Here is a 16,536-nt window from a genome sequence, read left to right on the forward strand (position 1 = left end):
AAAGATGACTGTTTAGATCGAAATGATAACTGCCAGGGAGATCCCCAGGGATAGAGAATATTATTCTATAGGGAAATTCTAGCTATATATAAGGGTTCTGGTTATACAGCTGCCACCCTAAAAGGGCTTCTCTATATTAGTCACGATTTGTCACATTTATTTACTTTTCTATACTTGAGTAGGACTTGCTGAATTTGGAGAACATTCAGATTATATAAACTCCACGAATACATACAGTGGGGAATGGAACTTGTCTCAAACAATTTAAAAAATTAAATATGTTTTCTTTGTTTGTTTATTTTATTGTTATAACAATATACTGGACTGTATTAATAATGGACTCAAATACAGCTGCAGCATCTTCATTGATTTGTATCCCTCTGGCATAGCTCAATCTACAAGATGTCAACAAACAGAATGTAAAGATTTTTCTGAATGCATGATCCTTTCATGCCACCACAGACTCAGAGAGACTTATTATTATTATTTTTGATCTCTGTGGTTCTTGATACTATTAAATCCTTCTGTAAACTCAGCTGCATGCACATTTCATCTGTACAAAAAACACTTAGGTTGACTTTACATTTTTTCCACCTTCAAAACTCTTTGTTCCTGTCCATAAGAAATTAAATTTCTCAGGGGAAGAAGGATTGAAGCCTCAGTAGAAGATGAAATTGGGAGGAAAATCCCCTATTGACTGTACTGGGTAACAAAAAGATTCACAGGCATCTCACCGGGAGTGTAATTTAACCCCAAATGCTTCTATGTTGCCTTCTATGTGAGCTGATATTTTTCACTTGGACTAAGTATACATAATTATTCCTACAGAATTGTAAAACAAATGTGCATATAAATTATTGATTAGGAATGAGGATACTCTGGTAAGTATTTCATAGTCATAGACTATAATCATAGAATGGCCTGGGTTGAAAAGGACTACAATGATCATCTAGTTCCAACCCCCTGCTATGTGCAGGGTCACCAACCACCAGACCAGGCTGCCCAGAACCACATCCAGCTTGGCTTTGAATGCCTTCAGGGATGGGGCATCCACAGCCTCCTTGGGCAACCTGTTCCAGTGCGCCACCACCTTCTGTGTGAAAAACTTCCTAATATCCAACCTAAACCTCCCCTGTTTCGGTTTAAGATCATTCCCCCTTGTCCTATCACTATCCACCCTTGTAAACAGCTGTTTCCCCTCCTGTTTATATACTCCCTTCAAGTATTGGAAGGCCACAATGAGGTCTCCCTGGAACCTTCTCTTCTCCAAGCTAAACAAGCCCAGTTCCTTCAAATTTTCCACATAGGTCTCCAGAGCCTTCTTATCATCTTTGTGGCCCTCCTCTAAACCCACTCCAAGACTCCACGTTCTTCCTGTATTTGTGGCCCCAGTCGTGGATACAGTACTGAAGATGGGTCCTCTCAAGAGCCTAGTAGAAGGGGACAATCACCTCCCTCTCCCTGCTGGCCAGCCCTTTTTTAATGCAGCCCAGAATACAGTTGCCCTTACGGGCTGCAAGCGCACACTGCTGGCTCATGTCCAACTTCTCATCCACCAGGACTCCCAAATCCTTCTCCACAGGCATGCTCTCAAGGGGTTCTTTGCCCAGCCTATACGAACATCTGGGATTTCTCCGACCCAAGTGCAGCACCATGCATTTAGCCTTGTTGAACATTAGGTTTTCATGGGCCTGCTTCTCCAGCCTGTCCAAGTCCATCTCGATGGCTTCCCTTCCTTTCAATTTATCGACTGCACTGCTCAGCTGGGTGTCATCCACTAACTTGCTGAGGGTGCAATTGATGCCATCGTCTATGTCACTGAATATAGTTCAGCTTTTTTTTTTTTCTTCCTATTATGTTATTGGTTGAAGTTTGAAGTGATATAATCATTTTTAAAACTTCTTTTAGAATGGCTTGTATTATTTCTTCTTTGCTCCTTCTGAAGCATCCATATATGCAAGGCTATTTATTACACTATCACTTGCTAAAACTTAATAGGAAAAACTCTTGTGTCACCAGGGTATCTATAATGGGTGCAAGTCATAATTTTGTTCCCAAAATTTGTCTGCTTCTTCTTTTTGTTCTTTTTTTTTTTTTTTCAGAAGATATATCCTAGTGATATGAAATTGCATGTGCTCCATTCAGATGAACAGAGAAAAAACACACGTAATCAAACTAGTTCACCAGATAAAATTCCTTACACAGTTCAATTTTCAGCTTATTCAGGTGAAACTATTTCTGTCAGCAATTAACTTGCCCCCCATATTGTTCTGGAAGGCATTTCAAAAGCTAACAGTGTGAATCTCACTGAATCTAGAAACAGTGCCGACTCTTCCATGTTACTTCTGAGTCACAGTGTTGTCAGCTCCTGCTTTTAATGGAGCCTCATGGTATTTGCTGTTTTAAACTTGAGGCCCCAGGTTCTGGGGACATGCCTCATATTTTGTTTTTAAAAGCACAGGCTTATAGTTTTCGTGGTGCCTTGGAAATCTTTGATAACTTGACCTGCGTGAACCCAACAGTCTTAGAAACTTAGAGTTAAGAACAAAAACAAACACAACATTTGGGAGACTTAAAATTTCAAGGTTTTTTTCTGGTTAGTTTCAGTCCTTGGAAACCGCTGTGGAGAAAATTCACGAGTTTTGAAAGCTTGCGGTTAGCAGTGTGGAATCATTAGTAGAAAAGAACAGCTTCCCTTTATTTGCATGAAAACATACCTCTGACTGTGTGGTTTGTGCTCAAAGCTCAGCAAAGCCCAAGTAGGTATTCTGCCTTGCAGCTTTTCAGCATAAAAGCTCCTTAGGCCATCTAGGCATGGCAGTGGGCAAATGACGGACGGAGGTTCAAACCACAGACATCCTCTTGGTTCTCTTTGTATCTACAGGCAAAGCATACATGACTTCATTTTTGCCATTAAAAAAATTGGGCTGATATTATTTTGCCCTTTTCAAAGCTGTTTCAAGGATTGATTCATTAATATTTGAAGCGTGTTACTGTGAATGGGAAGGAAAGTAGAGATAGGTAGAAATTGGTGAGCAGAGTATGCACTGAAGCAGAATGAAATATTACTAGTTACACTTGCTGAAACTGTGGGTAAAACTGTCTTTTACAGTACTTCCAGCTACATAGGAATGCACTTATAAAATATTTATATTCTACATATTTCCATATTTTCAAATGCATTGCAAACCCCGTGGAGTTCAGGTGTAGTTCCCACAACAATGTGACAGGTGGCAGGGCTATAGCTGTTATTAATTGCTGAGGGTTAATCCAGTTCCTATCAGCAGGATTATGTAAATCAGAGTGGTCTGCAAAGACAACCATTGCCTTGCTTTCCCATGGCGTGGTCTGATGAGATCTGGGGGTCTTTTGTGACTGCCATCAGTGGTTAAACCCAAGCAGCTGCACACACTGGAAGAATGAATCACATGCTGACTTACCTTCTGTTTGAGGGAATTTAAGAAGATAGACCCCAGGGGGAAAGCTATATGCTCTCCTCTAATCGCAGGCGCATTCCTAAGAATCCACTGTTCTCCACCTGGGCCACCTTGCCAGTAAGCAAGGGACTTCTCAAACGCAACAACAGCTGTGTTTTCTCCAAGGGGTTTTGATACAAAATTCTTCTTCAAGATGATGTGATGATTGCATGACTTTCTTAAAAAACAAAACAAAACAAAACAAAACAATATTACTTAAATGTGGAAGAGAGAAAGTAACACGAAGAGGACTTAAACAACAAGGGCTTGTATGCATGTCTTCCTTACTTGGGTTGCAGCCAAATGCTGATAGAGATACGAAATAGGCTTCCTGTTAGCTGTCAGTCCTAATGGTTGTGGTTAGGGCTACAATCTCTGTCTGTCTCCCTTATGCACCTGTGAAACACCTACCACTTTCTGCACAAAAAGTCATATTTTATCGTAGACTTCTTCTGTCTCCCCTTCCTGTATTTGTAAAACCCCCATAAGACTACTGAGAAGTGTCTTGTCTGAGGTTGATTCTTGGTTTTCCTCCTGGTTTCCTAGTTTCCTTGTTGATCTTATACAATAACTTTTAATGCTAAGTCACAGGCCGACTGGGTAAAAATGTGGTATTTGGGAATTAACCAGAGCCAATCAATTTCTACCACTATCTGTTTCAGTTTTATGAATAATCTTCCTTCCCTTCCCTTCCCTTCCCTTCCCTTCCCTTCCCTTCCCTTCCCTTCCCTTCCCTTCCCTTCCCTTCCCTTCCCTTCCCTTCCCTTCCCTTCCCTCTTTCTCTCGTGAATCCTCACATCATAATTTATGGCATCTGATGAAAAAGAGTGGCTTTAACCGTTAAAGCCTTGTAGCATGGTACAGCAAAATAACATTTCGCGAAACAAAGGCAAAGTTGCTAAAAGTTTTGAAATAGCATGTTTGCACTTCCCCAATATGCACAATCTCTTCTCTTATACTGAGAAATGTTTAGCCAAAAGTTTTACTGCAGCTATGCCCTGTTTGCAGTTTTGTGAGGCTATGCTGCTGCTGGAACCAGAAGCAAGTATGATGGGGGAAATTCAAGTCTGGTTAAAGTGCTGCCATGGACTTAAATTAAGCCAGGGCTTTGGCTGAAGTTTTTTCATAGCAGAAACCCTTCTATAGGAAGAGAGGAAAGGATTCCGCTGTAGCCTCTTTTTGACTGGGGCTGGAAGTCGGTTCATCTAACTTAAGCTGCCTGTAAGTCCGGTACCTAGTCTAAACCAGTTTTCCAGGCTACCTTTATAATTAACGGAAGGAGATAAGCTCCAGAGGGCAATTCATGCTGCTTGTCTGAGACATCTGCTTTAGGACTGGATCAATCAGTCTCTTCAGTGCTTTTCTTTCTTTGCTGACTATAGGTGGACGCCAGACAACTAGCTTCAGCCAGAAGTTTCTAGTTAGGGAGGTGAATAGCATGCTTATTATCTGCAGGGTGTCATGCCTGTGGAGTAGGAGTACAAAGTCTTTCAGGACTCCTGCCCTCTTGCTTTTTGTGATTAAAAAAGAAGTCAATGTTTGGGAGTGATTTTGCCCTTTGCTGTTTGCAAAATACTATCCTTAGCTGCGAAGCTGTAACGTCAGGCTTGATGTGGAATAAGACAGAAATTAAAGCAGACTGCAGACATGAAACACAAACACACAGCTTGTAACTAGCAATTCCTCTTGCAGTGCTTACCAAATATTCCTCTCAGGCACTGTGACTATTACAATAGCCACGCTCAGTGCGCAAATCAGACTGCCAACCACTGTTAACAAGGAGACATAAATACAGCATCTTTAAAAGAGATGATTTTTGTGCAGCCCAGGTGAAATCGGGGAGGTGAAGCAGTGGCCATGATGACAACTTGCCCACTGTAGATGCACATAATAATAATGAGTTTGTAAGGGAAGACATCATTTCGTGCGTTACCGCGTTTGGTAACAGTGGCATTTCTGGGCAGTTGTTTTTCTCCATCTTGCTATTTAAAGCAGAAGAACTAAAAAAGAAGAATCACAATAGCGATATAAACCCTTGTAAGTTGTGAGGGGGCAGAGGCAGTGTCTACAAATGGCAGTTTTTGAGTTTGACAGGCTAAAGCAAAGTTAAAAACAACAAAACAACCAAGACTCTAAGTAGTGTTTGTCTAACTGTTTTCAAAGATGGCATTTTGAGCTTTATGTTGCTTTAGTCAGTGATGTGCTTTAGCAGGAAAACAACAGGAATCGCACTGAGCTCATCTCAAACACACATAAAATATTTTAGTATCTTTTCTTTTATCTCCTTTTTCAGATACAGCTCAGGAGAAATGTGTTCCAAGTGACAGCATCTTTGACAACCTGTACTTTTTGTTCTACCTTTTGTTCTTCTTGCTGTGAGAAGCCATGTGATGAAGATTGCTGGAGAGCATTGATACTTTCCCTGCTTATGTTAAAAAAAATAAAATAATAATAATAAAAAAGCAGAAATACACAGAAATAACTGTGTACTTCCCAAAGGGTCAGATTGAGTCTTCAACAGCAACGTACACTGAAAGGCTCTACATCTCTGAAACAGCCTGGGGAAGGTCTTATCCTTGTCAGGATGTATCAGAACCAAGCAGCAGAGCACTGAACAGTATTCCTTATTCTAGTGCTAACAAAATTTTTCACTATAAGCTAATAAACCTATACAGCACCGTACAGATGCCTTATGCTGTTTTTGTATTTCAGTATTTCTCCCATATTCACCAGGAAATGATACTGTGATGTAGAGAAAGGCATATTCCAAGAATATAGACCGTGCTTCTTTAACCCCATAGCTGTTGTTTTCACACTGGAACAACATTTTCATTTTAAGAATTTCAAACTTTTGAGCTTTGCCTTAATTGTACCTACATCCAAAGCCAGCAGGCACTTATGATTGTATTTAACTTTACTCATGTGACCAAATGATAAGCTCAAATGCAAATAATTTTTGAGAGGCTTTTCCACTGCCCTTATCTCTGGTAGTGGAAGTTCTTATAATAATAATGAATTTTCTTCGCGTATACCCAGTGTGATAAAGCAGTGCTATTATTTTGTTGTACACTAGGAGAAATGACACAAAAATTAAGTACTTTTCTGAAAGTTCTCTTCACAGTAAAAAAAAAAAAAAGGTTACACATCCAAAAATGTTCATTGTATTATTTTAAATTAATTGCTCTTGCTTTCCCAAAGATTTTTCTTACTCCATGCATAGAGTAAGTACTGCTTATAAGTGCTGGCAATCATTTATGATAAGAGGACTTTGCTTGAAAATGAATAAAAACTATCTCACGATGTAAGCACTTGTGTCTGTGTGTGTCTGTTTAAGTGCTTATATTGGAGTTTATAGTTCATAAAATAAACTTTAGATACCCTAGGTTTTCTGTCAGGGCAAGCATTTACAAGAACACCAAAAGCACTAGACAAATAAACAGAGATCATTGAGAGGCACTGAAGAAATACACACTATGTTTTCAAAGCAAGGTCATTGTTCATTAATATTTCTATGGAGAGCTTAGCTGCACACTGAATTCTTCACAAGCTCTACTTATCAAAATGCTAGATGCTCAAAATCGTTGTCTGCATGTAGAGAAGCAAAAGCAGTCATTCACTTACAGAAGTGAGAAAACTGGCTAAGAATGTAAACTCTGCCCTCATCCTGATTCTGTTTTTCTTGTAGGAAGTAAAATGGCAGTTTTGGGGGTTGTATCCCACTAAATGCAAAAGATCAGATATGAACTGTCTAGTGCGTCTCTGGGCAGAATCCAATGGATTTTGATAGCAAACAACTGGAAAACAGAATGAGGAGCCCACCATCCACTTGACATCAACTACACCAACTGCTCTCAGACAAAATTTTCTACAGAACAGGAAGATGTTCTGTAGAGAAGTGCCTTTTTACATAAAAGAAACATCATTCTCAACAAAAGAATTAAAAATTCAAAAAAAATCATCATAAATAGGAAAGGGATAGTGAGGGATATAGAGGAAGAGGAAAATGAATTTTGAATGAAACACAGAAGTCACAATAGTCTCTGATGTAGGAGGAGCAGAGGAAGAAAGAGATCCAGAAAGGTGTTGGAACTGGGGGAGATGGAGAAGGCGAATGAGTATGCCAAGGGAGAACAGGGAATCTTGATAGAGAAGAGTGGAGATAAAGAAGCCATTACTTGCTAGGAGGAGAGCAATTCAGATCCTTAGTGTAATGGAAGGAGAACTGCAATAAGTTATTTGAAGTACATAGGAAAAATAGCATATAGAAGGTTTCAGGAGAGGTGAAGGAAACAAAGACTGCTGGTGCCTACAGTAAATCTGGGCTGTAGCTATAATAAAATGTTCACCTGTTTATGGAGCAGAGTATCCTTGAACATGCCTCTGCAATTTCTCATCTGATGGAGTGTCCAGACTATCTTCAGGAGAAAGAGACCTTTGTTATACCTTCTCACTATACAGGTACCAACACTGAATGGGACTCAATTTCAGTACCTTCACTGAGAGGAGCCTCAAAGGTAAGACTAGCTGGTAAATTTGGTGTTAGGTGCTGGGATCAGCTCTCAAAAACACGAGAATACATACAGTATTTTCATCTCAGTGCCCAGGAGTGATGATGAAGTAGTATCATAGTTCAGTTGAGAAATGAGCATTAAAACTGAACAGACTTAAGCTCTAAAGACAGCAAAACTTCTACTCTGAGAGAAAACTGTAAGATCAAGTGCTAGGTTACAAAAATTCCAAGATATTTGTTTATTGAGTTAGTCAAGAACACCTGAATGGATTGCACAAGTCCTTTCTAGCTATTTAGTTAAACTTAATACCTGAAACTTTCCAGCTGTAGATTCATTTCATTACCAGCTCTTGGATGAAAATCACTTCAGAACAGACAAGAATCCATGATAGTTAAATAGTTTGCAGGAGCTGTTGAGTTTTTTTCTTTCAGATGAAACCTTACCTATGGAAACAGTACAAAGATGAGAAAGAAGATAAAGGTGATGTGGATGACTTGGGAAGGCCAAGGAGGATATTTTCTTTCTCAGTACTCCAAACCTTATTTAAAACACAGCTTTCAGCTACAAGAAAAAAAGAAAGAAAGATACAGACTATTAAGCTATAATGGAGATACATCTTCAGATCTCTTTGAAGTACAGGAGAAGATATATATAAAAACAATAGTTAGCATTTTTTTTAGTGCTTTGTATCAGAGACCTTCAAAGAAATTTGAAAAATTAGACCTCACAGTCTCTCTGTGATTTCTGTATGAGCTGCCATTATCATTTTACAGAAGATTAAAAGGAGTCCTAGGAAGAACTCAGAATACCTCTCCGTTTCTAAAACTATGCTTCAACTGCATGACAATCTTTGTGTTACTGTGCAATTAAACAGAAGTTTAAAATAACAGACACATTGCTACATATGCATTAAAAATACTTTAAAAATACATTTAAGTGTATGCTAATGACAAAGTTCTACTTTGAATGCTTTTGTGTACTTCATACAGACAAAATGGGGTTGATATATTGGCACGTTCTTAAATAGATAACATTACGTAGCACAAAAAATTGTTTTCTGTTTGTTACAGTTGCTGAAATTGTCAGAAACCCCACTGAAGTTGTTTGCTTTTGTAGCCCTCAAATTCTCATCTTACTACTGCTGCACATTTCATGGATACTGTGGATTTACATGGATGCTGTGGATTAGGATACTCTGGGCTAAAAGAGTTTCACATGCTTACACTTGAACTGATTTTTGGCCTAAACAACTCTTTGACCACTTTTCAGAAGAAGAAATAATCAGTAGAACATGCAGCTGCTGTGTAAAGGCCAGGGGAAATTAAAATGTTTCCCATAAGGAAACAAATGAGCAAAATACATATGCAGCTTGATTAGAATTTGCACTGTAACATCATTAATTACTAGAAAGCCACAGGTGGGAATGACATGAGGCATGAAAATATGATTATGAAGGGGGAAATGATGACTGTGTCGATAGTACAGTCCTTACAAAGGAACTTAAAACTGGTGAATGGACGAAGTTGTCCAAACAACTTCTAACAGAGGAAATGTTTCATAAGAAAAAAGTACGAAACAATAGATTTTTCTAATACTTAATGCTTTTTAGTCCCTTGCAAATATAATTTATTATTATTTATTTTTAATGAGTTTAACACTTAGCAATCTACTGCTCTTTTGATGACAATAACTTATCTTGACAGACTGTAATTTTACAGAAATGCTCAGGATAAGAAAACAAGTTTTAATTGCAAGTGAGATTGACAGCATAGGGATGTTCCGGACTCTCTTTGATTGTGATTCATCTTATGCTACCCCATCCCTTTTTGGCAATTCTGTTTAGGCTCCTCTGTCTGGAAGCTTTCCCATAGGGCTTGGCCACTGGCATAGTCCAGGTTTTAAAATATTGTTGCAATCTTAACGGAACTATTCTGGGGTCTTGTCATAATATTTTCTTGCCACAAATGAAAAAAAAAAGTAAGATTTTTCTAGACTTCTGAATACAAAGATCTGTCACCTTTCAAAGAATTCAGTAGTGGAATTGATAAATGAATTAAATCTTCCTTCAAATGGCTGTGTTGCTAGCAAAATGAGTAATATTCAGAAAAAGAAGCCTTGCCAACCTTGAGACTATGTTGAAAGTCCCCTCAAAGCACAGGTCTGACACAGAGATCAGTGATAAAGCATGCATTACTGATTCTTATGACTGAGTTGTGGCCACGAGGCCAAAGAACCATCATTAAATGGGGTCCCATCCTTCACCTGCTTGTGACATATGAGGTACAAAAACAGAAATTTTGTGAATAGGGTAATTTGGGTAGCTGACTCCAATGAACACAAAGCTCTGCTCTCTATTCCTGCAGGATATCTTGCATTAATTTTATGATGGAAAGTGTTTTTTTTTTCTGGAACAGACGGACGTAGATATCTCTACGTAATTGACTTGGAATGCAAACTCTTAAATGGGATGAGTTAAGAGCATAAACAGAAGACAAAATGATACTCATCAGTAGTAGTATATGACTGTTCAGGAATACGAGTCCTTGTATGTAAATAGCAGCATAGGTTAAAACACAGCCTCTAAGGCTCAGTATATCAGCATGAGCCTCAGCCTGTCTATAGTGCGTCGAAGTCTTTTTCTGCCTTTCCCCACAAAACAGAATAAAAATTGTTTTCTACCCTTTTCATATTCCCTGAGAGGAAAAGCTACCTCGCTGTGCTCGAGCCAAACAGTTAAAAGTAAAACAAACAATCTGAAACAAAACCCAACAACTTTTGTTGTTATAGGATTGTTTCCTATCTCAAGTAAAGCAATAAAAATATTGATTGGTGGAAGAAAGCCTGAAAATCAGAATGATTTGTCTCAGTAGTGGTTCCTAGAAGAATGAGCTCCTCAGCTGCTGTAAATTGTCCAGCTTCCATGGATTTAGGCTTTAGTGCAATCATCACATGTGTGTGAAATGTCACAAGAAGTATTAAGCATCAGATATTAGGTGATAAAAGTAAATAGAAACTAACAATGTTTGTATTTGAACTCAAGTCCTTCTGTCATTTTCTGCCCTGCTTTTCTAACCTAAATAAAACTGAAGGACTTCACTTTACTCCTGCTACCACAAGTCACAGATCGCTTATAGCCATGGAATGATTTTGTCCACCAAGCTTCCCTCCATCACCACTGGAATTTGGATCAATCAACCTTGTAAAGCAGAACCCTCAGTATGGTCAGTATTATCATCAACAGCCAGTTTTCTCTCCCTGCTATGAGCTGTACCTCAAAAAGAGGTGCTCTGAAAACCTTATGTGTCAAACATAAATTGTCACCCCTTCTGAAGAAAATGCAGATTCAGAGAAATTCGTTTTACTGGGGTTTGAGGAACCATGACAGTACTGCCACAATTTTGCTACAGGGATTTGGGCAATCAGAGGCCAGCTGGGTGGGTTAATTGGGATCTTTCACTAAAAAGTACTGCAGGACTGCAGCTACTCATTTTAATTCTTCATCCTCAGGTAAGTTTGTCCTTACTGGATTTTCTGTCTCATAATATTTTCATATGCACCATTTTCTCTTCTGTCTGTATTTCCTCCTGTCATTTTATATGCTCTTTCTGTGTTGTGTGTCCTCTGTTTTTCACTGTTACTGCTTTACCATTCTGATTCCAAACTCAGTAAGCATTGCCTGTGGTCTAATCATTGTGCCTGCTATGTCTTGCTATTAGAATTTGCCCTCTCTCTTCTCATCTGTTTCAGTAATTGACCTCTTTATTTGTTAGTTTAACATTTTCATTCCTTGCTGTAGTTATTGTCATTATTCTACTTATATAGACTCACTAGTGTTTAACTCCGTAATCATTATATAGAGAGAAAAGCTGCAAGCAATTTGGAATAGTAAGTCCCTCTAAAAAGAGAAAATGCTTTAGAACAGTTTTTTTTTTTTTTTTTTTTTTTTTCTCTTCAAAAGATTGTTTTTCAAAGCTAATCAACTAATGCACCAGAATAAACTGCTTTGTCTAGAGAATGAACACAGGCTCTCTGTCCTGTGAGCAAGAATGAAATGCCTCAAGGAGAATGAAGTTTTCTGCATTATCCACATTCAGAACAGAGATGGTGGCCAAAATATTGACTAAGAATAGCTATTAATTAGCTATTCTTGATGGCTGAACTGGGTAATTTGTTTTAACATAGGCCAAACGTCCAATTCTGTTTCCTATTCGTGCTGCCCCTGCAGTTTTAATTGGAGAAGTTATGCTTTTCCTCTTAAACCCTGTAGTACAGTTTTAAAATAAATCTGTCATATTTCACTTCAGAGACAGTGGCTTGACTCATAAATCTGGACTCAAATGACCTAGACAGGCAATATCAGCCATCCTTAGTCTCAAGGCAGGATCAGCTACGACTAAACTCTTTTCTCTATCATGTATTCCTTTTAAAAAGCCTACTCAACAAGACTCTTCTATAAACCTAACATTAGGAAGGTTTTCTTATTGGCGGTATAAATCTTGCTTGAAACAGGGTAAACAAGTAATCTTTTGTTCTACCTACAATAAGCACAGAGATCAGCTTATCTCTTTGTTACTTTTTGCAGCAAATTTTTACATATTGGAAAACAGTGGCCCTTTATGTCCTTCCCTTTGACTAAACGGACCCAATCCTTTCAATTTTTCTTGCTGTATTGTGTTTTATAGGCCTCTGGTAATTTTTATTTTCCTATGGAATCTTTCCTGTTAGCCCACCCTTGCTTTGTACTCTAAAGACCACAGACATGCCATCATTTTGGGGTTTTCTTTTATGAGTACTGAGCAGAATATGAGGTTTACCTCCTATGCTTTACCTATAATTCTGTTATACATACCATGAGGGCTACTCTAAAAGTAATGCCTTCTATTTTATTGTGTTGGCCCACAACATCAAAGATGGATGCTGGTAGTATGGCAGTAGAGGCCAAGCCTTCCCACAAATATTCCATTACATTCTGTTGTTGTGTGACAGACGGCAGCAGAGGGGCAGTCTGACAAAATGGTATCTGACATGGAAGTGTGTATGAAGCAAAGGTGTGACACTGAATTTCTCCACGTGGAAAACACGGCACCCACTAGCATTCATTGACACTTGCTGAATGCTTGTGGAGACCAAACAGTGGATGTGAGCACAGTGAGGTGGTGGGTGGTGCATTTCAGCAGTGGTGACAGTGATGTGAAAGACAAGCCATATTCTGGATGGCCATGCACAGCTGTCACACTGTGAAACGAAGAATGTCTCAATCAGCTCACTCATGCAAGTTGGCTAATGGTGGTGACTATGTTAAAAATAGCACTGTGTATATAAGAATATGTTCTATCAAATAGTGTTATTGTGGTGTTGGTATATGTTATAGTTTCCAATAAAAATAAATAGGAGACATTACTTTTGGAGCAATCTACATAGCATAGCACATATGGTGTGTTGTTTTTTTTTTTTTTTCCCAGTTACTATTTTTTTTTTAAATATGTTAGAATTGTTCCTTAATGGCAGCACTAACAACAACAACAACAAAATGGGTGGTTATCTCAAATGCAGAAAATGTTGTAGAGTATTATAAAACATGCATTTTAATGCTTGTCCTTCATTCCTTCCCCTGTCTCCTCATTCAGGTGTTGCACAGTCTTTGACTAGAAAGAGACTTTGAGAGCTAACATCTTGTTTAATTGTTACTGCTGAGCTACTGAAAGAGAATTCCTCTTTTGACAAGGAATTAGCAGTACTGATCCTTATGAAACTTACTCATTCTGCCTTCTGTGTACAAGGTTAAATTTAATGTTCTTCTGCCTCTCAGAGAGGAGTGGACTTATGCTTCTCTAGCAATTCTAAAACCCTTTTGCATAGAAGTAGCTACTTTCAGAATACTATAAAGCCTTAGATAATACTCAAGCTTTGTTAAGAATAGGCTTGATCTCCAAAGCTTGTGAGCTAATACAGTGTAAAGAAGGACAGCACAGAAAGATATTTTTCTTTGCATATATCTTCCTTGTCTTCAAGCAACTCACTTTGTTATCTTAACTCTCATCTTTCTGGTTCTCTTCACGCCGAACTCTAGCTGAAGTTAATGGGAGCACTGCATGCAAACTTCCAGGTTCAAGCCCCCTCTCAAAATAATCTCTCCTACACTTGCAGATTCTTTGATATCATGAAAGCTTTACCGTAAGGTTGCTTTCCTCTTGTAAACAGGATCAAAGACAGCATGTCATTTTATTTTATTTTATTTTATTTGTGACTGCTGTCTGGTTGCTGTCATCTCTTTCTTTTCTGGCTCATCGCGTATTGTACCTTGAACATTATACCTCACAGCACTTCACAGTTTGGTTCCACCCTCTTTGTGTGGTACATGACACATTTAAGTGCTTTTTCCTATCAATATGGCATTTTGTACAATATACACAACTCTGCTAAGCTAATTGTGATGTTGTGCTTCTAGATCCAGTACAAATGTCCTTTTTTCAAGTTTTCTCTTATGCTTACATATCTTTTACTTTCTAAGCATGTAAGAACTGTTTTCCTAATTGATCTATTTGTGTATCAATTTCATAATGTAAACTGTTGCCATTTTCCTAGGGCAAAAAAGTAAAACCTTTTCTAGATAATACCTCAAAACTGTCTTGAATATGTCATATGGATGATGAGCATGCAGGTTGTAAGTTTCCTAAGTGTCTCAGTCTTGCAGTGTTGCAATGTATTCAAATGATATTTTTGTCTTTTAAACCTTTTTTCATAACCCTTTCACAACACTAAGCAGCTGAGCAGAAAGAAAACTCTTCTGAGCAGAGGAATCTCTCTCAAATTCCAAATTACACTAATGAAGATCATTCTTGCCCTTCTCAGGAACTCCAGGAATGTAATTGCATCCCTTCAGTCAAAAAGGAATCCTCAAAACCAAGGGTATGCTGTGGGGTTGGTTTTTTTTTTGCTGTCATTTTAGTTTTTATTTATTTTATTATTTTTATTTATTTTATAGTTTTATTTATTTTATATATATATATATATATATAAATAAAGAAATAATTGAGCAGATGTGATGGAGTGATTGTTCCTCTGTACACAGCACTGCTAGGGGTATTATGAAAAGATGCCATTAACTCAAGGAGAATGTGGAAAATCTAACAAGGAGAATAGCTTCTTCTATTCACTGAAAAAATGATTGAGAAGCAATCATTGCATTTATTTTTTTACTTTTCACTGGATTCAGCCACTCCTCTACAAAAAGGATTTCTAATAGCTGGTTTTAATAGGCGTAGAAGGGCTCAGTCTTGTTGACCCACACCAAATGAAGCATTGTGCCCCAATGTCAAAGTTAGGAGAGCTTGTTTGTAAATGACAAAGTGTAACTTCGCAGCAAAGAGCTTTAAATAAGATAAAGGCAATTTCACAGAATCACAGAATCACAGAATCACCCGGGTTGGAAGGGACCCCAAGGATCATGTAGTTCCAACCCCCCTGCCTAGCAGGGCCACCAAACATACACATTCAGATCAGGTTGCCCAGGACCCTGTCCAACCTGGCCTTGAACACGTCCAAGGACGGGGCATCCACAACCTCCCTGGGCATCCCGTTCCAGGGCCTAACCACTCTCCTAGTAAAGAACTTCCCCCTAACATCCAACCTAAATCTTCCCTCCTTCAACTTAAAACCATTTCCCCTAGTCCTGCTGTTATCAGCCCTTTTGAAGAGTTTACTCCCCTCCTGGGTGTAGGTTCCCTTCAGGTATTGATAGGCTGCAATGAGGTCACCCTGCAGCCTTCTCTTCTCCAGGCTGAACAAGCCCAACTCCCTCAGCCTGTCCTCATAGGGGAGGTGCTCCAGCCCCCTGATCATCTTAGTTGCCCTCCTCTGGACCCTCTCCAAAATCTCAATGTCTTTCTTGTACTGAGGGCTCCACACCTGGACACAGTATTCCAGATGGGGCCTCACAAGAGCCGAGTAGAGAGGGACAATCACCTCCCTGTCCCTGCTGGCCACCCCTCTCCTGATGGAGCCCAGGATCCCATTTGCCTTTCGAGCTGCCAGAGCGCACTGCTGGCTCATATTCAGTCTCTCAATTTCTAACAACACAGAAGGAAACAAGAATTCTAGACCAGTTTCACATAGGAAGAACACCAAGTCATAAAGCATGGCAAATGCCCAGCCATTTCATCTCTGCTCAGACTACAGGGAGATGGCGTGCATCGCCACTAATGAGTGCAGGCCTGTGTTCACTTATGTGAATGTGATGACATGCAAACAGAGTTTCATCTTCAAGATCTTGAAAGCTTTCCCAGAACGTGACAGATGGATTTGTAATTTTGCTGTCCTTTGCACCTTCAGGCAACTAGGTGAATTGGGAAGAGCACATCTTTGCCTTCGTGGGGGTATAAACAACCCTTGTGGATTGGTCCTTGGCCACTTTGCCAGATTCGTGCACTCAGAAGCAAGGGTGAGCTCTTCTCAATTCAGAGAGGGACTCCAGGTTTTTACTGCTATACAAGAGCATGTCTTTGTTTTGTAGCATTGCAAAGGGCCTTGGGCATTTGTTAGAGCTCTGT

Source organism: Lagopus leucura, unplaced genomic scaffold (assembly GCF_019238085.1).
Source record: "Lagopus leucura isolate 7727_CA_CO unplaced genomic scaffold, USGS_WTPT01 Super-Scaffold_100001, whole genome shotgun sequence".
Taxonomy (NCBI): domain Eukaryota; kingdom Metazoa; phylum Chordata; class Aves; order Galliformes; family Phasianidae; genus Lagopus; species Lagopus leucura.